Genomic DNA, 25,361 nt, shown 5'->3' on the forward strand with positions numbered 1-25,361 from the left:
AAGAATCCGAAGACTGAGAAGCTGAGCCGACCTGCAACGACGACACCACCGGCGGAGTCCTGCTGAACCGTCTCACCACTTTAGCCGACGACAGAGGAGATCTTCATTCCGAAGAGTCTTCTTCCTTTGACTGGTGGGGATAACCAGTTTGCCCGCCTTTTCGCCTTCCCGGATCATCTCGTGGCCGCCTTGCCTGTGCCAAGCACCCCGGCAACCGGGATACCACGTTTTCTCCACTACCGCGAATAAAAGGGTAGTACCTTTTAACCGGAGAACTCCGCGGCTGGTTTCTTCCCTGGCAGTGCAACGACCTTCAGCCTTCCTCCACGTCGAGATCATCTCTTCCTCTGGACGACGCCGTGACTTGCACCCGCTGCCAGGAACAACTGCCCCCGCTGGAGGATCCTCTCCACTTTCAAGGTACTGTGTCCGCCTGGCCTCCCTCGCAATGGTCTGTGTGGGGTGACTCTTAAAGCCTCAACTTACCACTTGGGTGGCCCTAGGCTGGCTAACTGAACTTTTCTAAACTGAACTGATTCCTTTCTGAACTCTCTGCAAGACTCTCCAAGCCTTTTAAACTGTGTGATCTTGGGCGCATTGGTGTTCTACTCTCTCCAAGAGGGAGCCTGGCCTCTGAACTTTTTGCTCACAAGTAGACTTTGACTTTCCTGCCTTGCTGAGTGCTTCTAAAGGATTGTGTTGTGTGCTGTTCCTAATTTCTGTCCTAATGGTTTCCTAATGTTGGCTGGCGCAGTGTGATTTGGTGAACTTGAGTCTGGAGAGAAACCCCTTGCAGTCTGCTTTCTGTGAATCTACGTGAGAAAAAGGGACGTTCCCTCCCTTTTTCTTAAACTTATTGGAGTGCCATCTGTAGTTAAGCGCTCACCTCTGTCTGGAAATAAGTGGTGTTAACTAAAACTTCTCTAATAAGGAATAAGGGATGTATATATATATTAATAGTGACTGTGTTTTTGAACTTGCTTATAATAATAGTACTGGAGTGTTTTCTAAGTGTGTCTTTAAATAAATAATTATATACTTGGTACCAAAGCTCTGGTCAGTGTTTGCTTGTGCTACTGTAATTTGGTACCTATCTTGTATACTCTTGTATACTCCATATACTGTCTAACTCGGCAGCAAGGGCTTTTTGCCGCTCGTTGTACTCACATTTCGAAGCGTCAGCCACACTCGATCGATCATATATGTTTACAAACAGGTTGTTCGTCGGAGACCGCACCAACATAAGCATAGTATTATCTTCATGCAATGCAACCGATTCACGTGAAGAGGTCTCTTTTTTTGTTAGCCTGAACTTCTTCAGTGGAGTTGTAAACTAGCTCAGTGCAAGACTCTTTCTGTCTGCCATCAGCTCGCCAAGCTAGAACCGTAGCATAGGGATTACTGCTCCACTTGCCGCACTCATATCGTTATTTTTGCTAGAAGTTTTTTTCCTCACTTAATCTGAAATATGCTACGTGAGACGATATCAGCATTATCAGCAGCTACAGCTGTATTAACCGCCGTTGTTATTACGGCAGAAGAACTGACAAGCACCTCACAAGCGTTCAGGTAAAGGGGAGGGGCTGTTAAAACATTGAATGAAAGAGAGGTTGCATCGACGTGTGGGGGGGCATTCAAAGGCGTCCGCTGGGCTGCTGAATGTTTTATATACTTCGACACACGCCCCCTCCGCACCCTCGCATTGTGTGCATATTCAGCACTTACTTGATTAATGCCGGTCGAGTCCGGTGTGTTGCTGGTAGACCAGGCAGGCAGCGCAGATTTCCAGCGCCGCATTTGCAGCCTGGTCTGAGGAGGTAAAGGCAACACAGAGTCCCGGTGGTGCCCCAGGGTGTGTACGCTGGACAAATTTGTGCTTTTTGGTAAAGTCTGTTCGATGTCAGACATCCTCACAGCCCTCACACCCAAACACCAAAACACACTGCGCGCTCTGCGTGTGCAGCAGTCTTTGAAGCACCGTCTCCAGGCAGTTCCAAGGCAAGGGTAGAGTGACTCACGTAGATTCACGGAAAGCAGACTGCAAGGGGTTTCTCTCCAGACTCAAGTTCACCAAATCACACTGCGCCAGCCAACATTAGGAAACCGTTAGGACCCATTTCAGGTTTATCAAAGTCATAATATTGCACAAAGAATAATTAAGTGAGCGATACTTCCCAGATTTATGGAAGGAATAGAAGAGAAGAGCACCGATTGAGTAATCCAGGATTTTGGGGAGGCTGATGAAACCTCTGGTAGCCCTTCCAACCCGGAAATCCAAACAAATTGTGAAGGAGACCCAGCCATACTTACAGGTTTAGCCACAACCCAAAGAAAAGACTCCTCGCTGACTGAGGTCTTTTTACATTTAATTGCAGAAACTAAGGGCCGTCTTTTTTGTCTGTATGATTGATAAGTACCAGAAAGACAAAATCATCATTTCTTTAGGTCTACAGCTTCATTTGCGGAATGGAAGGAATAGAAGAGGAGAGCACTGATTGAGTAATCCAGGGTTTTGGGGAGGCTCAACCTCTGGTAGCCCTTCCAACCCAGAAATCCAAAAAGATTGTGAAGGAGACCCAGCCATACTTACAGGTTTAGCCACAACCCAAAGAAAAGACTCCTCGCTGACTAAGGTCTTTTTACATTTAATTGCAGAAACTAAGGGCCGTCTTTTTTGTCTGTATGATTGATAAGTACCAGAAAGACAAAATCATCATTTCTTTAGGTCTACAGCTTCATTTGCGGAATGGAAGGAATAGAAGAGGAGAGCACTGATTGAGTAATCCAGGGTTTTGGGGAGGCTCAACCTCTGGTAGCCCTTCCAACCCAGAAATCCAAAAAGATTGTGAAGGAGACCCAGCCATACTTACAGGTTTAGCCACAACCCAAAGAAAAGACTCCTCGCTGACTAAGGTCTTTTTACATTTAATTCCAGAAACTAAGGGCCATCTTTTTTGTCCGTATGATTGATAAGTACCAGAAAGACAAAATCATCATTTATTTAGGTCTACAGCTTCATTTGCCTCATGGCGTAAGCATTTATGTACTACCTCCTAGAGGAGTAGGATTGAGAATCAATCTTTATTTTCATGGGAAGAGGAATTAAAGTTTGTCCTTTTGAATTTTTGTGATACCCCTATTAAGATCCAACAGGGACATTTAATAGGAATTTTAAGGTATGAAATCCTATGGGATCTTCCCTGTAACCCAACTTCGAAATCAGGGCCCTTGGGGGTGGGGAACATTTGTTATTAGCTATTTCTGGAGAAAAATTGGAATTCCAAAAGGTCAGGTGAACAGAAGGAAACCATTTTTATTTTGAGAGTGCTTCTGAAGAAACTCTAGAGAACGCCAATAAGTTAGCATTTGATACTCTATCTTCCTCACCAGAGTTCCTCAATATCCATCTTCCCCAGAGAACGGCAAACCTAGTAAAAGTGGCAACAGGATTCACGACCCTTTTAGAGAAATGGGGTTATCCTTCAATAATAAATCCAGCTATTGATCCCCATTGAAAATGTCACTCGCGTAAAGGAGTTGGGCACATTGCAAGGTGTTGTTCATTGAACAAAGTTGACTTTCCCAATTTTTGGTCGTCTAATGAATCTGATCAAACTGAAGGAAAGAAGAAAGGTTGTAAAAATCAAAGAGTCTTCTGCTTTTTTGTATACTGGAGGGAGAACTACTTATAAAGTCCTTGTAACCCTAGAGGGAAAAATCATTTGGGCAGAGTTGGATACAGGAAGCAAAGGGAATGCCATTAGACCAGAACTACTCCCTCTCGGGTGGAAAGAAGGAAGAGAAGAGAAAGTGACTTGTGTACATGGTTATACTAAGAGATACCAGTTGACTTAAATCCCTATCACCATTTTGGGAAAGCAACTAGACCTGGTTGTAGCAGTGATTTCTAACTTTTCATCTCAACTAGTCCTGGGGAGAGATATACCCCAATTTGATCAATGGGTGTCACGAATAGCCCAAATTAATTTCAAAGATCCAGTAGTTAGACCTCCTCACCGCATGAAGTCAAAACCTCCCCAATTCAAATGAAAAGCTAGTGAGGAGGAAAGTATTAAGTTATTGGAGATGGATCCAATGTTTCAACAAAAAGGATCTAACCTAAGAGATATGGAGAGTTTCTTGGACCGTCAAACTAGTTGCTCCACAGTAGACTCCCGAGAGGATCGGGAGCAAGTTAAGATAAAACAAGCCTCTCGGCTTGCCTGTGAAGCGCATAGTCCATTCTACATTGGGGAAGGGTATGTGAAAAACATGAGGGTATTCTCACTTCTACTCCCCTTGGATCCTCTACACAGTTAGCCAGGGAAAGGCCATCGCTTTTGGATCCTGACCCCAGCTGGAGAAGCGAGGGAGTATCACCTGGGTGGGGGGTCCTTCAGGATTGGGAGAGGGATGCCCTTAAACGAGACATGGTATCCCCCTTTCCCTAGTGACAGTCAATTTAACCCCTCTCCCCAACTTGTATGGGCTGTTACAACCAGTTCCCCTCATTATTCCACGCACAACACCTGACAGTACTGAGACGAATAAGAGGCAACTGGGAGTGATGAAGATTACCTCTCTTCACCACTTGGGTACTGGGACGAGAAAGAATAATCCCAAACACTTTGAAGGTCAGGCATGTCTGCCCAGCTATGGTCAGGCAGACCGACTTGACCAGGCATACCTGCAGCCTGTTAGAAGGCTGCAGGTACATAAAATGAGAGGCAGAAGGGAGAATCCAGCAGAGAGCTCAGCAGAGAAGCCCGAAGAGAATCCACGAGGAAAACTGTGAAAGAGAAGCAGGAGACCTGCTCTTCGAAGGAGCAACCGTGGTGGATCTGGACGCCAAACCAGGACGCCGGCAGACCCGAAGTACAGAGGATGCTGTCCGCGTCTTTGAGGAATCAGCAGGGCAAGCATTGGCGGTGTTCCCCACCAGAGAAGTGGAGCAGAGACCGCAGCAGAAGCCAGTGGGAGCAGGAGCCGGCCACTGGTGAGTGTTGGAGGGACACACAAGCACCAGAGAGATCCGAACAGGACCGCAGGCAAGTGCCCTTCCAAATACTGAACTATGTGAAAACTTAACATTGCAAGAAACCAAGTGTAACAGATGAGTCGGGAATCGTAAAGTTGCTGAACCAAAAATATCCTTTATTCAGGTTTCAGAAATAACAAATGATGCTTTTTGCTACTTTGAAATATATGGATGTAGTCTCCCTCTTTCCTTCCTCTGGTGCTCAATAAGCCCAGTCGTAGCCTTCCGAGCTTTGCTCTGCGTCTTGTACCTAAAAGGATACAACAGACCCAAAGTATCGGTGAGTCGCCTTTTGTAGTTGTGTTGGGATAGCCCACCAATAAAGCGAAAGGTTACTACCCTGATAGAACACTTCGGGTGTAGAGGCACCGCCCACTATCTTCATTGTTACTACTGGTATCCGCCATGATGCTGGCTGTCCTGCCTGCTGTGGCCCGATAGCTCCATGAAGGCCAAGATCATCAACACAGCAACTAGCCAGTAAGTGGGTCGAGATATCAGGAAATCTAAATGTGGCCTTTAGTCTAGCGACTATCCCGATTGACTGTTCTGAGCCGTTAAGGCAGACTTGGTGAGTTGGTCGCCGGGCCCTTGCACTGTCTGCACAAGCAGTCTGCATGACATTGGGCTGAGTTGCTGGTTCTCAGGGTTTCAGGATCTTTTGGCTGACATGCAGAGACTGGGGTTCTGAGAGGATTGAAGTCTGCGTCTCCCGTGATCTGTGCGGTCACCAGATGTCTTCCGTTCTCATTGTTAGTCCTTGGCAAGTGCATGTATAAGGGACCCCTTCCTTGCTGGTGTTTAGAGAGGAGCCGTTCTTCAATTTGCGTGGAAAGATTCTCAGTGTCACACCAAGGTATCCTGAATACCGAACTACGTGAAAACTTAATATTGCAAGAAACACTGATATATTGAATACCGACCTATATGAATCTTTTACCATGAAATAAAGCCAATGCCTATTGAATACCGCATTACAGGGAAACTTCCCATTGAAGCAAACAAGCACATTGCATAGCAAACTCCAAAATGCTTTAACTTTGAGACAATGTGACTACTTTTGAACTCTGAACTGAAATGCAAATCATAGAAAGCCTATGTTGCACACCGAATTACATCTGACCTTACAGTTGACTACATTAAAGGCTCAAGAAAGCATGAACAATTAACTTTGATGAGTTAATGCAGTGTGGCAAGGCAACGGCCTGGCGACGGAAGTGTGATACATGGTGATAGGGCCACGAGGCAATCAAGGAGAAGACAAAGAAATGTGAGATTGCACCCTATAGCCAGGAGGCCACTAAAGAGGAGTCAAGTTAGGGTGATGCACACGAGCAAGCGCCAAGGAACTTGTATGTGGGGCTGAGAAGTCCAGGGATCCGGGTTGTGCGACCTGTGATGGGTGGATCGTGTGGTCTGACAACTGAGCCTTGACCAGAGAATCCTAAATGATGATAAAAGCTAAAGACATCACGAGACAAGCTCAACCAAACCACTGCAACACTTTTGAACTATACTTGTTGTCTTGGGAACAGGGTTCTGAGACCCTTTTCCTTTTCAATTGTACTGCTTAGAACTTCAGGAAAGGGGCCCCAAGGATTGGTCACAAACTGTATTGCTTGAACTGGAGAAGGTAACCTTTGAGACTTTTTCTTTCATGAAACTTTCTTATGCTTGGGGAAGGGGAGCTGAGAGAAAACTCTGAGCTGGAAGAATCTTAGAACTTTGAGTTAAACGCTGTTTCTTTTAAGTTTGACATCCCTGCACATTGGTTTACTAAAGCTGTTAGGGCAAGGATAGGTTTTGGACACAGACATACTTTTATGTTGAACTCTTTGACACAGACTTTCCTTAGTTTCGTTTAGTTGGGGAAAACCCAAATTAGTATAGGGTAAGTTAGGCCTTCAACCATCCTGACATTTCAGTTAAACATCTTAAATTTAAACCTGAAGTCTGTTGTCTGTCATACTTCATGATGCCTTTACTCTGCGTACACTCTTAGCTTTGGGGACACGCTCCTCATTTCGTCAAGTTTACAAATTGCCTGACCACGCTAAGGCCTCTGGTTTTAAACCTTGCACTGAATGCAGCGACATATCAGTGTCAGATCCCCACAGGATTTGTCTCTGCCTGGGAGAGAACCACGATACTCATGAATGTGGACCATTCCAATCCATGCATCCCAAGACCCTCCGGGAAAGGGCGGCAATATTTTTCAAATACTTCAAAAAGAAAAGGTTTGAAGTAGTGCAGACCTCAGTCGAGATCCTGCAGTGTGGGTTGCCAGTCCGAAGACAGGTCACCTGTGTGTAAGGATTCAAAGAGAAAGAAGAATAAGCACTGCAAGAGGTCTGTCCCTGAGCGGATCTTCCCATCATCATCATTCTTCTTCGCATTTCAAGAAGAGAATTCATTGTTCGAAGGTCTCTCCAGAAGTGGTGCCGCAGATACTGTTTCCTACCCAATGTCCTCCATTTCAGAGGAATGGAAGAACTCTTGTTTAAAGATGCTAGACACTTTTGGCTAGTCAGAACTGCAGATCGGCACTGTGAAGGGGTACTAAGTCGCTTTCTCGGTTTTTAAGCGGTCCCATCCACAAGGCTCTTACTTCATAATCCCCACAGATATACAATTCTTAAGGGGCTTTTGCAATCAGTTTCCTCTGTGGCAGTTTGTGGTTTCAGCGTGGGATTTGAATTTGGTGTTAACCTTTCTTACGGTTGCTCCGTTTGAGTCCCTTCATTCTTGTTTTACTAGACTGCTCACCCGTAAGGAGATTTTCCTAGTCACCATCACTTTTGCGAGATGAGTGAGTGAGGTCCATGCGTTATCTGTTAAACTTCCCTATCCAATTTTCTTCAAAGAGAAGATGACGTTGAAAGTGGACCCTGTTTTCTTCCGAAAATGTCATCATGGATTTTCATCTCTCAGAAGATCCATATTCCTGCATTTTTTCCTCTGCCTCATCCTTCCAAGGCAGAGAACTGTTCTGTCTGTTGGAACGGGTGTGGGCACTCAGCTACTACGTCTCTCTGGTGAGTGGCATCAGGATCAACTTTTTGCGGTTTATGCTGGTGACCATGCTGCCAGGGCTGTGACCTAATAGATCCTGGCAATGGTGGATCATCCACTGCACCTCTGTATGCTATGATCTGGATGGTAAGTCTGTGCCTGAAGGTCTCTCAGCACGTTCCACCAGAGGGGTGGATGCGACCTCCGCTCTGCAGAGGAGAGTCGCTGCCTTGGACATCATTCCAAGCAGCCACGTGAGCTTCACTATACACGTTTGCAAATCATTACTGCTTGGATTACCTTTCAGGGCAGGATGCACATTTCGGCAGGGAGTTCCTGCAGAGTTTTCTGGTCTAGGAGGTGTCCTGTTGCTCTCCTCCAGATGGATGTAATGCTATGATTCTTCATCTCCCTACCAACCTGCCCCAATGTAGCAAATAACCAGTACATCATTGCTTCCAGGGTCCCTCTGTCGGTAGTGCTAGGCGAAAAGGGTGGGACTGAGGGCAGTAATTATTTGACTTTGTTAGTAGATTATATGTACAGGACCTACCACTGGATAGTGGATTTACATGTTAGTGGTAGGGGTGGAATCTGTTTTAACTGACCACTGCTGTTCTTTATAAATACACTGATTTCACTGCATGCTTCTAGAGCTTACGACAAAATGTGGAAATAAAATACAGAAGTGCAAAAGAGACTATAACGTGCATAGCCAAAAATAAGTGCCTAAAAACTGAGAACGAAAGATCTGCTTGGTAGGAGGCAGGAGGGAATCTAGGACGGAGTTCAAGAGAAGATAAGTCAACGAAGAAAAGTAAACTAGATTGGATCAGGGGGTCAAGCTTAAAGGATTTCATTGAAGAGTTTTAAGATTTCTACTGAAGAGAAGGTGTTTGTCCAATTTTATGATATCCACGGGTAGTGTTCCAAAGGCAGTGTCCTGCACACCTACAAGTGTCTTTCTCCTAAAAGCAGAACTACTAGTGTTTCAGAGCCATAGGATCTCCTGTGCCTTGCACATGAGATATAGTAGCACACTGTTCCAGAATGCTCTCTGTATAAGGCAGAAGGTTTTAAAGGTTATGCATGCTCTGACTGGAAGCTAGTGAAGGGATAGAAGATCAGGTGTGATGTGATCTGTGGGTTTGAAACTCAGGATAAGTCTGTCTTTTTTTATCACTTGTAATAGATGTGTCAAGTTTTTAGGGAAAACAAATAGAATTTTGTAATAGTCAGGGTGAGACAGCACAGTTACAGAAGGGTCCTGAGTTTGTTAGGAAATGCTGAGAAGTCGGAGAATGTGTCTGAAAACATGCAACTGAAAAATGTTTTTCTTAGCGAGTTCATGAATCGGAGGCAAAAATGGGAGATTACACCAAGATTATTTTGCTAAGGCGACAAGTTTGGCTGGGGTCCTAGAGACGAACACCCAGGCGAAGGGATGGACAGTAGTGATGGCGTTGCCAAAATAGATGTCTACCTTTTAAGGTGTTCAAGTTGAGGCTATCAACCATCTAATTACATATATGGAGTAAATATAGAGGAGTGGTGGTGAGTCAGTGCTGTTACTGGGAGATTAAAGGCAATCTGGTTATCTGTTTAGGTTTGATAAATGGTTTTACTAGGGGAAATGAGGTCAGCTAAAAGCATCAGATAGGCATTAAAAAGCCAAAGAGATAGGATGGAGCTTTGAAGGACACAGTATTGTTTTGATGAAAGATTTCAAAAGGAAAGGGTCTAATCTGACCTGAATGCCTCTCGGTTGGATAGACATGGAGAAGTGTAGAGCCTGTAATGCCAAATAAATGTGCCAGCCAGTGAAGGAGATAGTGTGGTTAACACTATCAAATCCAATCGAGACATCAAGAAGAATGAGAAGAATGATAATGGTAGAGCAGTGTTTTGTCCCTTATGAAAAGAACAGATTCTGTGCTTCTGGCGGATCTAAACCGAGATTAGTGATCATACATTAGACCATGTGTTTCAGAAAAACCTCTTCATTGACTAGTGTCTACCTTATCAATAATGTTCTCAAGAAAATGTGTTGGCAATGGGTCAGTAATTGGAGAGGGAGACCAGGTCAGAATTGACTTTCTTGCAGAGGTGATAAACAGGTTTTATTTCAATTTTTGGGTGAACATACCAGCTTCAGTATAGGTGGAGCTGATAGCCTGGAGACTGGTTAACAGAATCAATTGTGTCCATGAAGAAACAAAAAAGCTATCTCTGTAAAAACATGGGAGGCAAATGGAGAGGATGAGCATTCTAGAGTAGATCTCAGCTCCTTGTAAATCTTAAAACAACTTGGTGGCTAGGTTAAAGACAGATGGAATTCTGTCGTGGACTAAGGTATTTTTTTGTACAGATAATAACTGCATTATAGCCTTTATGATGTACCAAACAAGCCTGTTTATCTTCAAGATGCCTGGATTTCCTCCAGTGTCGTTTGAGTGCTCGGTTTGCTTTTTGGAGTGCTGCAACTTCAAGATCGAATCAAAGGTTGATCTTGGAAGGAGGCATTCTTTCATGATGGGAGCTGGAAAGTGGGGGGCAAGATGGTAGATGAGCAGCTCCATTCCACTAATGTTTAGTCCCTAGCACCACCATAAATCTACTGCACTCCTGAAGTGGCCTGGCTTCCGAATGGTCCCTAAGGCACCTGCATTAAGGCAGATGTGAGTGGCACTGTGGAGACACCCAGTGTGACCTATGTCACGCTGGCTCTGTGAAGAAGGGAGTATGCTAGGGTTTGTGTAGCTGCACAGCCCCTCAGGAGTCTGATACATCGTCTGTCGCTGCTAAATAACACTTAACTGGAACAGTGAGGAGTGGTGGCTGGTGACCCCAGCCAGTTGCCCAGTCATTTGCCTTGGGCAGGACTTGGGAGGCTGCCTTGGCCTGCTGCTTAAGAACGATGGCAGTGAAATGGCTGCGGTCCTGACAAGGTAGCATATTGGTCCCCATTGTACAGTGTATAAGCAAGAGAAATTATCTGCAGCACATTTTCATTTTCACCTCTTGGCCTGTAACTGTTTGCAAGAGGAAACACTGAAAATAAGTGCAGTTTGGCTATTGGAGAATTAATTGTGAGATCTAATTGTTTTGTCTTGCAGTACAAGAAATTACTTCAATGAACGAGGCTTACAGGAGAACGCTGGTGGTGTAGGGCAGGCACCATACATTAGGGGGCCCGCTGTGAGGCATTGAAAATGCAGCACTTGCAAGGAGTAGCAAGACCCTTGTTCCTGGGTAGCAAATGAGGAAAACCGGTAGGAGTGCCCCAGAGAATTGGGAGGGGATATTGGTGATTAATGAGTTCCTTTGGTGAAGCTTTCTGCAGAGATGAATTTGTCAGCAGGGCATTGACTGAGTAGGGACTTCAGAAGAGAACACCCACAATTGCAGAGCTAAACAGTTTATCAATAGAGGGCAACAACTGATTTGCGGGCAAGATGCACTGGCCATCTCTGTAGCACAAACTTGACAGGACATTGAAAAATTGGGGGAACTAACGACTAAGATCAAACAGCGCACTTGGTCCCAAGAGGATACTACTGAAGCTATGCATCCATAATGGCTTGCCTGCATTCACTAGCTAAGCAGCATGCTGCAAAGATCAGGAACTTGGAAGATTGCTTGATGTACACATGCTGTGGGACTACGAGAGGGGATGGAATCGGATGCTGTGGTCATTTCCTTGGAAGAATTCATCCCCAAACGTTTGCAAGAGACGTAAAACCTTCCTGGAAGTAGGTTGAATCGAGCACACCGAACCTCCTTGCATCGGCAATCCCTAGGATGGTGATTAAACTGCTGAGATATTAAGGCAACTCCATTATATTGAAGGCTGTGAGAAAACAGGAGCAGATCACTTCGAATTTCAGTAACACTTTCACTCAGACTGGTGGAGACACGAGAACTTTGAAATATCCTCAATGAAGTAAAATAACTCCTTAGGTCAAAATGAACCCCTTGCGCTCTTGCCACCTGTTGTTACGCTCACCTACCTCCCACAGGGGCGTCGATCTGAACTGGACAGCTGCGGTCTCCACCAACGTGAGGCGTAGTGCCGAGATGACGGACTGGACTGGCCCACCTAGCTTCTTTTGCTTGGCCCGTAGGAATATTCTTCTGCAAATGGAGAAAGGGAATTAACCACCCGTGGAGCAGAGCGTACACCCCGCACCCCTGCTGTTTTCCCCACTGATCAACTTTGATGTCCCCTTTTATAGTCTCACCTGATGGTTTGGAAAGATGAGCTCTCCATCCTGCATTGAGCGCAGGGGTGCGTAGATAACCAGTTGCTTCACTGGTTCAAAGGAATTGATGAGTTCCAGAACATGAGATTTCCGGCAAGACGCCGTAAATATATAGTTCGTAAAAGTTCCAATGTCTGACTTTCACTCTTGTCCAATTCCTTGCAGGTTGCAGCTTGACCTTAGCAAAGAGTTCCTTGTGGCAACCGGTAATATTCAGGTAAGGATTTGTATTATCCAACACAGTTCGATAAAATAATGTCAGTATGTAACCTGTTGCTTTCTCCCTTATTCAGGCGCTGAGAGAAAGTATGAAGTCATGGGGAATAATGCCTCTGGCGGTAAAATTAGGTAAGTCTATTGTGGTGAGGAGGTTTCCCCTTGTTTGTCCTTTTGTTTCACCTTGCTGTCCTTTTGTTTCCCTTAGGGGCCGGGGTACGGCGAGGATGTGGTGGAGGCTGCACCGACCCGTGAAGAGGAATAGTACCCCCAGTGGTAAAATCAGGTAAGTCTATGGAGAGTAACGAATATTGCCTCTATTTGTTCCCTTGGCTCACCTTGCTGTTCTTGTGTTCCCCTTAGGTGCCGGAGTGCGGCGGGAACATGCAGAAGGATGCGGTGGATAATGAAGATGTTGCGAAGCCCGGTGAGTTCAGCGCGGCGCTGCAGCAGGCGAGGCGATGCGCATAAAATAACTTCTTTCTTCCAGCTCGAAGGCGCGGTGGATCAGGAATTCAGGTAAGGATCAAAGGTATTGCTCTTGTTCTAACCTTGTCTCCTTCTTTCTCCCTTTTTCTAGGAGCTCCAGACTCGAGGCGGGCATGGCAGAAGACTGGATGCTGACTGCAGGCACGGTGAGCGTTATGCTGCTGGATGCAGAATAATGCAAAGTGTGTGCTTCTCTTCGGGCGTGGTTTAAATAGCCTCCAAAGTAGTCCCAGGTAAGTACCCGACCCGACCCCACCCGAGTAAAAAATAGTCCCAAGGTAAAGTAGTCCCTTTCAAGCCTCTTTTGGCTTGGAGCTCTTGCAGCATGGTCTGCATCAGGTAAGTTTGCAGCATGGTCTGCATCAGGTAAGTGTTAATCTATGAGCCTGGCGCCTATGGCGCCAGGACTGACTCTCCATATGAGCCTGGCGCCATAGACGCCAGGACTGCACCCAAATGGCCCCTAGCAGGGGTTGTTGGCCTTGCTTGGAATAACTTGATGCCTGCTTCCGGGGCTGCTGGTCTTGATCTGGTTCCCCGGGGGTAGGCATCATGACACCTGCGAGGTTAAGAATGGATGTAAACGGCAAGAGGCATTTGGGGGTGGGAGGGTCTTGAAGGGTGCAAGAGAGTGTCAAGTACTTGTAATGGATACGTTGCTGCAACAGATTTCTTATCTTCTGCGGTACACCCTTCTCGAAGTCCACTCCATAAATTTATTTTTACATCCACCAGGGGTTGATGTGTGGCTTTGAGGGTGGCTCCACCCTTTCTGTTCGGTGCCATCTCATGAGGGAAGTGATGTCATCCACACACATTCTCGAAGCTGCCCACATCATTTTCCCTCTGTTCCTTCTTTCCATGGCATTACTCAGGAATGTTTTCACTGTCAACCCCCAAGTCATTTCTGAAGGTCTGCCCGAGAGTGTCACTGCTCCATGCCTATGACGGATCCCACTCTTTTTTTTTTTTTGTCTTGTAGAAATATCATGACACCAAAGTGTGTAGATCCATCCCTGCTCAAGATTAGGAGAATCAAGGGGTTGGTCACTTTTGGGCTAAAAGTGTGTGTGTCTAACAGTGTGGTCTAGAAGGTGGTGAACTTCACCTGCTTTTTTTAGCCTACTGTTTTTTTAGAATATGATGTCTAAGACAGCGGAAAGTCTCCCCATGCTAGATATAAAAAAAGGTTTCACTTTCCTTGTTAATGATGGGAAGGAAGGGTTCTGTCAGATCCTCCAGTAGGGCCTGAACATGGCAGACTGTGTGACTAGAGCTCACTGTACGAACTGTCATATCCTCAGAGGTTCATGGATGTAAATTTCTGGTTTTGCCCTTAACATTCAGGATATGTCCTTCTACACTGACAACCGTATTAGGGCAGAAGGCGGATGAGCCTCTGGAGAAGTTTTAGGTTTTCCAAAGCTACAGCAAAAGGCCTAGGGTTGGCCGTCTAGCAACGGACCACACCCACTCCCTCAAGGGATTGTTTCTTTTTGGGGCTCTATCTCCTTTGCCCAGTGTAACGCTCACCTGATTCCCACGGAGGCGCAGGTCTGGCTTCGAGTGCTGGTGCTTCTTCAATGGTGAAGCGCAGGACCCTGAAGATGGACAGGAAGGGCCCTCTACTCTGGCTTCTCTGGCTTGCAGGAATATTCCCCTGTGCGTGAAAAGGGAGTATTACCTACTGACTGAGTTATGCTCAAGCCTCCCTCTCTCCTCCAGCCCTCCACGATACCCTTCCACGATTCCCCGTGAAGTCTCACCTTAGGGTCAAGAAGGATGAGCTCTCCATCCTGCTTCTGATGCAGGGGCGCGTTGAAACCCAGTTACTTCACTGGATTGAGGATTGATGGGAGTTCAGGTAAGCTTGACTATTCAGGTAAGGCGCTGTAAAAGTTCTAAAGTCCAAGCTTAAAAATAATGTTCATTGTCTTGTTGCAGAATGCCGGAGATATGGCGCCGACCCGAAGTGAAACGTGCAGTTCCAGTAAATGACAGGTAAGTTCCGGATGAGCGCTCGGGTAATGTCTTTGCATTCGCTCATTCAATGTCTTTGTCTTTTTTCCCCATAGGGGCCGGGGTCCGGAAAATGCCTGGAAGCGCCAAGACCCGAAATGAAATGGGAATGACCCAACAGGTAAGTCTTAGAAGGAAACTGAGCTTTTCCTATTCCTTTCCTTCTCTCACCTTGTTCTTGTCTTTTTCTCTCTAGGCTCTGGGAAGTGGCTGTGGATCCGGAGGATCGCTGCTGAAGATGGAGGAGTCCAGGATCGGTGAGTGAAATGCAGCGCTGCAGCGATCGTAGCGAAATGCTTTTAAAATGAGGTCTTCCTTTTCAGGATCGTCGGTGTGATGTCTCCGTGGTGCTGATTTAGCAGGTAAGGTCTTTTGTCTCCCTTTGCAGGTGACCCAGGATACTGACAGGCGTGGCTGAGGTCCAGATGCAGGAGCTGACACGGTGAGCGTCCAGCTGCGAGGAGCAGAACAACGCGAAGCGTGAGTTGCTGATCGGGTGTGGTTTAAATAGCTTTGGAAGAAGTTCCCAGTGTGCATCCTTCCACCGATCAGGTATGTATCCTTCCCCGACCACACCCGAGTGGAAAGTAGTCCCACAGGTAAAGTAGTTCCATTCAGGCCTCAAGAGGGCCTGGATGTAGCAGCATGGTCTGCATCAGGTAAGTGCACATTAAAACACTTGAACACATGTCTAGCTTTATGAGCCTGGCGCCTAAGGCGCCAGGACAGGGGTCCAACATGAGCCTGGCGACTAAGGCGCCAGGACTGCGTCCAAAGGGCCCCAGCTTGGGCCCGCTGGCACTCCCCTGGGGGAAATGATGCCTGCCTCTGGGGTTGCTGGGTCGGACCTGGCTCCTTGGAGGTAGGCATCATGACACCCAGCATGGAAGAGGTCAGGCTCCCTCCGGGAAGGCAAGGCCAGCATTATTTTCTCTGCCAAGGTAAGAACAGTGGTGCCTCAGGCTTTGCCCACTCGGAGACCCTAGGTCTAAAACCCCACTGAATTGAACTTCACCACCTGTCGCCAGTGGCAGCAAGGCTCTACTTGAACACAGCAGGAAGTGGCAGCACACCGTCTCTGCCTGAGCTTTATAGGTCATTTCACAGGGATATTGCCTCCCATTAATTCTACATCCTTTGGACTTTTTGCTCCCCTCACCCTTCTGCTAAGTATACGATAGAACTGGTGCTTTGACAGAAATGGAAAGGGCCCGACTGCGTGGTGCATGCAATGAGCACCGGATCTGTTCTGTGTCTGCATTCCTGGATAAGGACTTCCGGTGTTGCTGTCAACAGTCCATATTCCTTGACATGCCCTTTAATGGGAACAACCTGTTTGGTAGGAAGGCCGACCAATCGCTGCAGAGGTACCAATCCTCCAAGACTACTGCTAAGTCTTGGGGTCTGTACATTCAACAGCCATCTACAGAGATGCAGAAGTCCTTTAACTCCCTTTCCCATTTTTCCCCTACTGGGGCCTTCTGGCAAGCAGCCACAGTGTTGTTTCCCTTGTGAGGGTGGAGGTAGAAGTGCCCAGAGGGGTGGCTTCAGGGCCTCCCCTGTCTCCACACCCGGAGCAATCGACAAGTCACAATGAATTGGGGAGTTTCTCCTTTCAAATCATGAGCGAGGGAGGTTGCCTGGCTTCGTCCAGTGACATTGCACCACCTCGGACCCCTGACCCTTACAGGTCATACAGCAGGGTCATTGTCCCCCATTTCTTCTACGCCCACCAGACCAAACCTCTTCCTTCCCTCTGGACCCTTCCCTGTTGGAGGAGGTCTGTCAGCTTATGAAAAAGGGCCCCATTGAGATGGTGCCTCCCTCAGATCAAGGGCGGAAATGTTTATCTTTATTTTGTGGTTCCGATGAAAGATGGGCCATTTGTCCCATCATGGATCTTAGGGGTTTGAACTTGTAGCTGTGCAAGGGCAAGTTTAAGATGGTTGCTCTGTCTCAGATCCTCCAGTCCCCCAAACTGCAGGGCTTGTTTGTGTTCCTGGATCTCTAGGACACCTACTTCCATGTGGCGATCCATCCCAAACACAGGATGTATCTACAGATCATGGGTGGCAATTCCCACTACCAGTTCCAAGTCCTGCCATTCGGGTTTTCGCCAGCTCCCAGGGTCTTCTGCACGCTGCTAAAAGTGATTGCGGCTTGCCTCAGGAGAGAAAGTATTCATTTCATGCCCTACCTGGATGATTGGCTCATTCAGGCCTGGACTTGGTGTCTGGATATCTGTACCGCACATTCAGTCAAGAAGTACAATGTCTCCCCATCCCCAATTTCTCCCGAGGATTGGGGGACGAGGATCCTTCAAATGGTGCAGATTTTCCATTACTGAGGTTGGTTACAACGTATGCCTTTCTGTGTCTTCTGGTCTGTATGGTGGCCTGCATCCTGGAGTGCCTTAAGCCTGGTTGTGCATGAGGTTGCTTCAGTGGCTGCTCCATTGTCATTGGTCTCAGTTCCAAGATAACTTTGTGGACCTTTTACAGGTCTCGGACAATGTGTCTCAAAAACTTGTGTGGTGGAGCTTTGCTTCAGCAATCCTGGCTCCAACCGACTGTCACAGACATGTCCCAGAATGGCTGGCATGCTCACCTGCTGGGCCTTACAGTGAGCAGACTCTAGCCTCTCAACAGCAGCTAGGGAGAGCATTCATTTGTCAGAGCTATGGGCGATCAGGCTGGTCATCTTTGCCTTAGTCCTCTCAGTATGAGGCAAGCCTTTGCTGGTGTTGGTGGACAACGGTGGCTGTGCACTACCTCAACAAACTCTGTGCTGTGCGTCTGTTACCTCTGTGCAGAACAACAGTGTGAATGTGGTTCTCTGCTTTCGAAGTGTCTCTAATGGTGGCTGTCTCGCTAGGACTGAGAACATCGTAGTGGATGCATTTAGCAGACAGACTTCGGCCTCTCACGAGTGGGAGGAGATCTGTTTTTGGACCCTTTAAGTCGACCTGTCCAGTGGGAACAGAAAGTACAATATGTTCTGCTCCAGAGAGTTTCCTCAGCAGGGAGCTCTGGATGACACACTGACGGTCGAATGCAACATTGATCTCTTTGAATTCCTGCCAATCCCTATCATTTTCCTGTTCTCTGTAGACTGTGCTGTTTGTTTGGGTGCATGTTGATTCTTTTCACACCCGTCTGGGTCTGTGGGACATAGCACCTGAAATTTCTGGACACGTCCATCTGCCCTACCTGCTGCCTATCTGTGACTTGGGGAGGGAAGAGGGGGTTGGTCATTCATCTGAGCCTCTACAGCCTAACATTTCATGCTTGGCTGTGTAGAGATAGGAGTGGTGGCTTTTTGGGCCATGTCCTCGACGTGTTCCTCTCCAATCGAAGGCTGGCCAACAAGTTCATGTATTTCTGCAGGTGGCGTAGGTTCTGGGCTTGTTGTCAGAATAACAGTCTGGACCTTGTTTTCCTGTCCAACTTCTTCTGTACTGGATTTCCTCCTTTCCCTGTCTTGATGAGCTTGCAGATTGCCACTGTGAAGGGGTGCCTGGCCATCAGTTATGGTCTTTAAGAGGACCGCTGAGCAGTGCACTTTTCACAATCCCCAATCGTATACAGTTTTTTCAGAGTTGGTGCATCCAGTTTCCCCTTGCCGGTTAGTTGTTTCTGCGTGGGACTTGAATTTAGTTCTGCCATTCCTAATGGGAGCTCCTTTTGAGCCCCTGTATTCCTGTCCATTAAGGTTGCTCAACCTTAGGTGATACTCCTGGTGGCCATCACTTCTGTGAGGTGGGTGAGTGAGCGCTCAGCGTTCTTTTAATCCACCCTATTTGGTGTTGTCCAAGAAAAAGGTGACTGACAGTGAGGCCGTGCTTCCTAGGCAAGGTTGTGTCATAACTTCATCTCTCTCGTACGATCCATCGGCTGGACCCGGTTCAGCTCACAGCTTCTACATCTCTTAGAGTAGGGATTTCAGGAAAGACAAACAACTCTTTTTGGGATATGGCAGTGGTCGTGCATGCAGGGCTAAAACTACATGTACCCTGTGTGACGAATCAAGGGAATTTGTCCCTTCTCCTCATGGGGGAGCCCTCCCCCTTTGAGGCTATGGATATGAGCCTGCTACGCAACACCCTCCCTAGGGGTCTGGGCAAGTGGGACCTCACTGGGAGAGGCTCCCATTCCTGTGAGGAACTCCTGAAGTAATTCCCCATGGTGGCATACATGGCACCATCAGAGGTGAAGAACAGAGACTTGGCTGAAGACAAAACCAAAACCTACTGTTACAAACAAGAAAGAGGATCTAACTCTTTAAAAAGAGACATTTGTTTCACTGAGACAAGCACAATGCAAAGAGAGGACTTGCTGAGAGGAGAGGCATAGAGACATATACACAGGCAGGGGAAGTCCCCTGATGGCACCACACCTGAGGGAGGCAGAGCCAAGGAGAGCTGCAGAGCCCGCGACTTTCAGAATTGCTCAGAAAGTAAGAGCAAAGCGCTGGATGCCCAGCTTTGCTATATAGCTAAACCGAGGAGAAGGGAACCTGTATTCTGGTGGTGACATGACCATGACTACTTTGTGGTGGGCAGGGTGCCCGTCCAACGATGCCGAAACCACTACACAGGAAAGCCAGTGAAGGGTATTCTTTCCTATTGTGTTACCAGTTCACAAAGAGGGGGAGGACCAGGAGCGGAACGCCAGAGAAAATGAGAAGGCTAATAACTGGAGAAATCGAAGAGAACATGATCAAGTAGGGGCCCCGGAGACATTCATGCAGATTCCCAGGTAACGGGGTGAACAGGAGGCCGCAAGGAAGTCGTTAGGCAAAAAGCAAAACTTGTCGCAGTAAAACAGACGGGACAGTAAAGTTAATGAAGTGGAAGTGTAATAATCTGAGAAAGAGAGTCCTGATAAAAGTTGGAAAGGAATATATTAAGAGTGGGACACACATCCCCTGTGGCGAGGAGAAAACTACACATATGTTATGACATGAAGAGTAGGTCAAATCTGAGAGAGTATCCTAAACAGAGAAAGAGAACTCTATGAAATGACAAGTGAATCCCATAAGGGGCGAGATACACCAGATAAACCAACCCAGGCAAAAGGGAACTTTACGTGTACAGAAACCATATCCCATCTAAGAAAGTATATATATGATATGATAAGTAATTTATAATGTGCCTCTACACAGGTGTTTCTAGGCGCGACAGGATAGAGGGAGGACAAGACAAATGATCTTAATAGGCCTTGGCATTCAGATTGTGCAAGTGCGAGAACAAGATGTCCAAGGGAGAGGGGAGGGGAAAACAGGACAGCAGTGCTCTGAGTAAGTGCAGCCAGGGCAGCACAGCTCTGTGTAGTGCAAGCAGAACAAGGACTGTAGGGTTAAAGTTACAGCCCCTAAGAGCATGGTAGGCCCGGAGGCAGAGCAAGGATGAATGATCAAGAAAGAGCCTGGTCCCAGTGAGACTTTGAGGGTAGCCAAGCAACCAGTCTGTACAGCAGACAGGTAGGGCGGCAGGAGAGGAAGGGGGAGAATGCAGAGGAGACAAGGAACGTTTTTAGCTGATTCCAGAACTTCAGGTGGTCCGGCTCAAGTTTGAGAGGGGCAAGTAGGCCATTCCAGAGGGAGGCACACGTGGAGGAGAGAGATCCACCCCCCACTCTCTGCCTGGAGAAGTGTCTAACCTTTAGAGAGTTGGAGGTAGCTTAGTGAAGGGCATAGAAGAAGGAAGTTATTTTGGAAGAGAGCATTGGATGTAGTAACTGCCCCGGCCCCAGAAAGCCTTGTGGACAATGCAAAGGGTCTTGAACTTGATCTTTGTGGCCACCGGGAGCCAGTGGAGAGATTTCAGGGCTGGAGAGATACAGTCCCTGAGGTCAAGGATAAGTCTTGCAGGCCTGTTCTTGATTAGTTCCAGAGGGCGGAGAATAGAGAAAGGCAGATTGAGAAAAAGGCTGTTGCAGTAGTCCAGCCTAGAGAGAACCAGAGCTCTGTAGACAGTGAGCTTCCGGGCGAAAGTGGGAAAGGGAAGTGTCCCTTTGAAGAGGTGCTGCTAGTAGTGGGGCTTCTTGGCAACGTCCGAGATGTGAGGAGAGAAAGAGAGTGTAGTCGAAAATGACACCAAGGTTTTTTGCCTTGCAGAAAGGTGAAGGAAGAGTGCCCAAGGCGGGGGTGGCCAGAGTGAGAGAGGGAAAGCAGGGGCAGGTGTCCCGATGAGAAGGATCTCCATCTTACTGGCATTGAGGCAGAGATCGTTGGAGGCGCACCAATCCTGAATCGCGGATAGACGGTAAGGAATGGGCGAGAGGAGAGGAGGCTGAGCAGAGCTTGAAGGAAAGCTGAGTGTCATCCATATACCACTGAGAGTTAGAGGACAAGGTAGAGATCAAGTGGGCCAAGTAGAGGTTGAAAAACCAGGGTGAGAGGATACAGCCCTGGGGAACACCACAGGTAATGAGAGAGGTGGCAGAGAGAAAGGGGCAAAGTTGGACCTGGGAGGTTCGGTTCAAGAGGAAGGAGTTTAGCCACTCGAGTGCCTGATCCGTGATGCCAAGGTTCTCACTGAGTTGATTGATCTGGATGGCGTGGTTGACTGTGGCAAAAACAGAGGGAAGATCAAGGAGGATGAGACAGAATGAAGTCTGGAATCAAGGTTAGAGAGCAGATCTTCACGGGTGTAGAGGAGAGAAGTTTCCGTGCCTCTGGCAGCTCTGAAGCCAGACTCATGGTCATGGAGACAACCAACAAATTCATTGTGGAGAGTAAGCTGGGAGATGATCAGATTCTCCAACAGTTTGCCCAGGAAAGGGGCGATGGAGGAGGAAGAGGAGGGGGGCCGGGAAAACACAGAAGGGGAGCAAGTAACTCATAACAATGAACAGCACGCCTTGTCTATTGGGAGGGTCGAGGTGGGAGCCTAGAGAGCACCAGCAACAATGCCACAGTTACCGGAATGCGAAAACGCACAGATTTGTCTTTCCTAGAAGGGGAAAAAAGGCAAGGTTTTGAGCACAGCACAATACAACACACCCAGATTCGACTTACCTGATCAGTCGCAACAGATCGGTGGCTGCAGGCTATGTGCTACTACAGCAGACACCGGCAGACTCCACTGAAGCTGTCCTTAGCCTCTGGTCCTTGGCCGAGGGGGCTGCCTTGGCAGGGGGTGGCTTGGGTGGCTGATTCAAAGGGCCTGTGAAGGAAAAGACTAAGTATGGCCAACTTAGTCACACAGCCGCTCTCCGTTATACCCAAAACAACGGGTTATGAAGTTAAAAAGACTTTCTTCAAAATATTCCTGTATATAGGTAAACGTGCTTGTATCCAATTTCAAAAATGATAGTCAAAAAGAATCCAAGTCAGAAATAAATTCAATAATAATTTATCAAAAGATCATTGATAAGAGCACAACACTAATGGTATCTTAGTGAGGCTGCAGCTACACATCACATGTTAGGTATGGACTTAATATGCCAATGCATTTCGGAGTATACAAACTCCTTCATCAGGGCAAGTCTGTATTGAAATAATGTGAACACACAACATAAAAACACATGCATAAATCAATAAAGAAAATTTAAACAAATACCAGAGTGTGGAATGTTCATATGAGCGTTGGAATATATGTTTGGAAATGAACAACACAATAAATGCAGTAAGGAACAAGTAAATCAACAACATAATAAGGCTAAAGGAGTAAAAAAACAAATAACAAATGGTACCTCTATACCGGTGTGTAGCCAGTGTAGCTTTTTTTAGGAGTGTCAGGCTGTCAGTAACACCCGTGGTCCAATAAAGGACAGCGGTCACAACGGCTTTCTAAAAGCATGAAAGTTAGAGTAATCAGAGGGCTACATGTTCACATGTGAGCATGAAAGTTAGGGTAATCAGAGGGCTACATGTGAACATGTAGCCCTCTGATTACTCTAACTTTCATGATTTTAGAAAGCCGTTGTGACCGCTGTCCTTTATTGGACCACGGGTGTTACTGACAGCCTGACACTCCTAAAAAAAAAAGCTACACTGGCTACACACCGGTATAGAGACTTGCCCTGATGAAGGAGTTTGTATACTCCGAAATGCATTGGGATATTAAGTCCATACCTAACATGTGATGTGTAGCTGCAGCCTCACTAAGATACCATTAGTGTTGTGCTCTTATCAATGATCTTTTGATAAATTAGTATTGAATTTATTTCTGACTTGGATTCTTTTTGACTATCATTTTTGAAATTGGATACAAGCACGTTTACCTATATACAGGAATATTTTGAAGAAAGTCTTTTTAACTTCATAACCCGTTGTTTTGGGTATAACGGAGAGCGGCTGTGTGACTAAGTTGGCCATACTTAGTCTTTTCCTTCACTGTTACTTTTCGAGTCGGGGTGTCTCCAGACTCTTCACAGCCAGCTTCCTAAAAGTATTTTTTGAGAAGCTTTATTCTTCTGTTTACTTTGTTACTTCATTTCAAGAATCATCATACAAAGTGGTGCCCACTTATTCCTTTCCTTTATCATTGATTCAATGGGAGCGCGGTGGGAGGGAGCGAGGGAGGGCCAACGAACAAGGAAGCCTCCGGGACAAAGGTAGGAGGGAGCGGGCACACACACGCGCTGCGGCATGACAATAAAACTTTTACAAATGCACAATTTACTGTACCACGGAGCACCTGTCCTAACCCCAGCACCATAGAAGTTGGCGTTGCCCGATGATGGTGGGGATGGCCTGTGGGGACAGTGGGAGAAAACACATGTCGGCGCATGCTTACCTGTTGTCTAAGCAGCGGTTTGGGCCCTAGGTCCGAACAGGCCCAAACAGGAATTGCCATTTTCTTCGTCTGCCCTTCACTACGGACACCCGGGCGAGTGACGCCCTTGATCTAAGAGTTAGAGCATAAAGTAAGTGGTAGGGCTAAGAAGGTGGGTGGTGCTTAGGCTAGGTGACCTAGATCCACTTGCACCTGCTCACTAACTGCAACATTCAACAGTACCAAAGACATATCAGTTGGAAGCAAAGCATAAGAGAGCAAGTTAAAAAGGATTTCTGGAAGGAAACCCATAAAGAGGAGGGAAAGCCCAAAGAGCTTGTGAAAAAGCTACGAGAACTGATCCACATAGTGACAAGAGACTATTTAAGGTTAACCTATTAAGTCTGAAGAAAAAGAGAAATCTTGCAAGTAAGACAATCGGGACAAGGGAGGCATTCTCTTGACCTTATTTTTGTAGAGTAGTGGTGGGGTCAGTTTGGGTTTGTTTTTTGGGACAGCTGACTTTTTTTTGTTTGGCTATCTGACGACAGACATGCACCTTAGTTATTTATATAGGCAGGGAACACCCAAATAGCAATAGGGAAAGTTCAGCCTTTTTCCCATTGAATAAATAATGAGTGAGAATGTCAAACCAGTGTTTGCATCCTTCTGACATGCCACACCTGTCAAGGCGGTTCATCCTCTACATCTCAGAATTCCACAATCTATCAGAGAAGGATGTAACTGATGGTCTCAGGAGTCATTCAACAAGAGGCCTTATTGTCACCTCTGCCCTGTAGATGGGGGCACATGTCCCAGACATATGTTGTGTGGCAACATGGGCTTTGCTGCATGAGTTTGCCAAACATTACTGCCTGGAATTCCCTGTTCAGTCAGGGTGCTGAATTTAGCCGAGCAGTACTGCAGAGTTTTCTGTTGCAGGTGGTGTTCCTTGCTCTCCTCTAGATATATTTACTACTAAGTGAGTCTATCAGAGAGGAGGAATCTGTGGGAGGAGGAAATCCAGTCGAAGAACAAATGTCTTGCCTCTCTTCAGTGTTCTTTTTGATTGACGTTCCTCTCCCACAGATTCCTCATCCTCCCCACTGCCCTTCTTTTTAAGCTATCTCACACACCTCATCTGTTGTGCTGTCCCTCAGCTTCTGAGTGCAAAGGAAAAAGGCGAAACTGAGGTCATGAAACACAGTGGCTCCATATATACGGGCCAAGCATCATATCCAGCATGTGGCATGTACAGTGCAGAGCCGACGCTGAGCCACACTGCACCCCCCTGTTGGCAAAAAATATTCCAAAGACAGCCAGCACTGAAGATAGTATAGCAAAGACAAAGAATCTGTTGGAGGAACATCCATCAGACCGAACATTACTGAGGAGGTACATCATTGTTATTTTACCTGCGTTCAGACAGCTACATGAGAGGTGTGCCATTAGCAGTGTTCTGTTGGCTGCAACTTAAGCTTTTACTCGTACCTTTGGACTCACTGGCTTATAAGAATGTAAACGTAGGAAGGTCTGTTCTGCAAAACATTTTTGTGTAACCAGGACATTTTTGTCTTTCTCCCACATCCAAATTTGTTGTGGG

The 25,361-nt window shown here is 46.8% G+C and overlaps 1 protein-coding gene across 3 annotated transcripts in view; it reads left to right on the forward strand.

Moving 5' to 3' along the window:
- HIP1 (huntingtin interacting protein 1) overlaps positions 1-25,361 on the forward strand; it is a 1,552,273-nt gene that overhangs the window by 1,449,790 nt on the left and 77,122 nt on the right. The window lies entirely within an intron of this gene.

This window comes from Ambystoma mexicanum, chromosome 9 (assembly GCF_040938575.1).
Source record: "Ambystoma mexicanum isolate Mex_15411 chromosome 9, UKY_AmexF1_1, whole genome shotgun sequence".
Lineage (NCBI taxonomy): Eukaryota > Metazoa > Chordata > Amphibia > Caudata > Ambystomatidae > Ambystoma > Ambystoma mexicanum.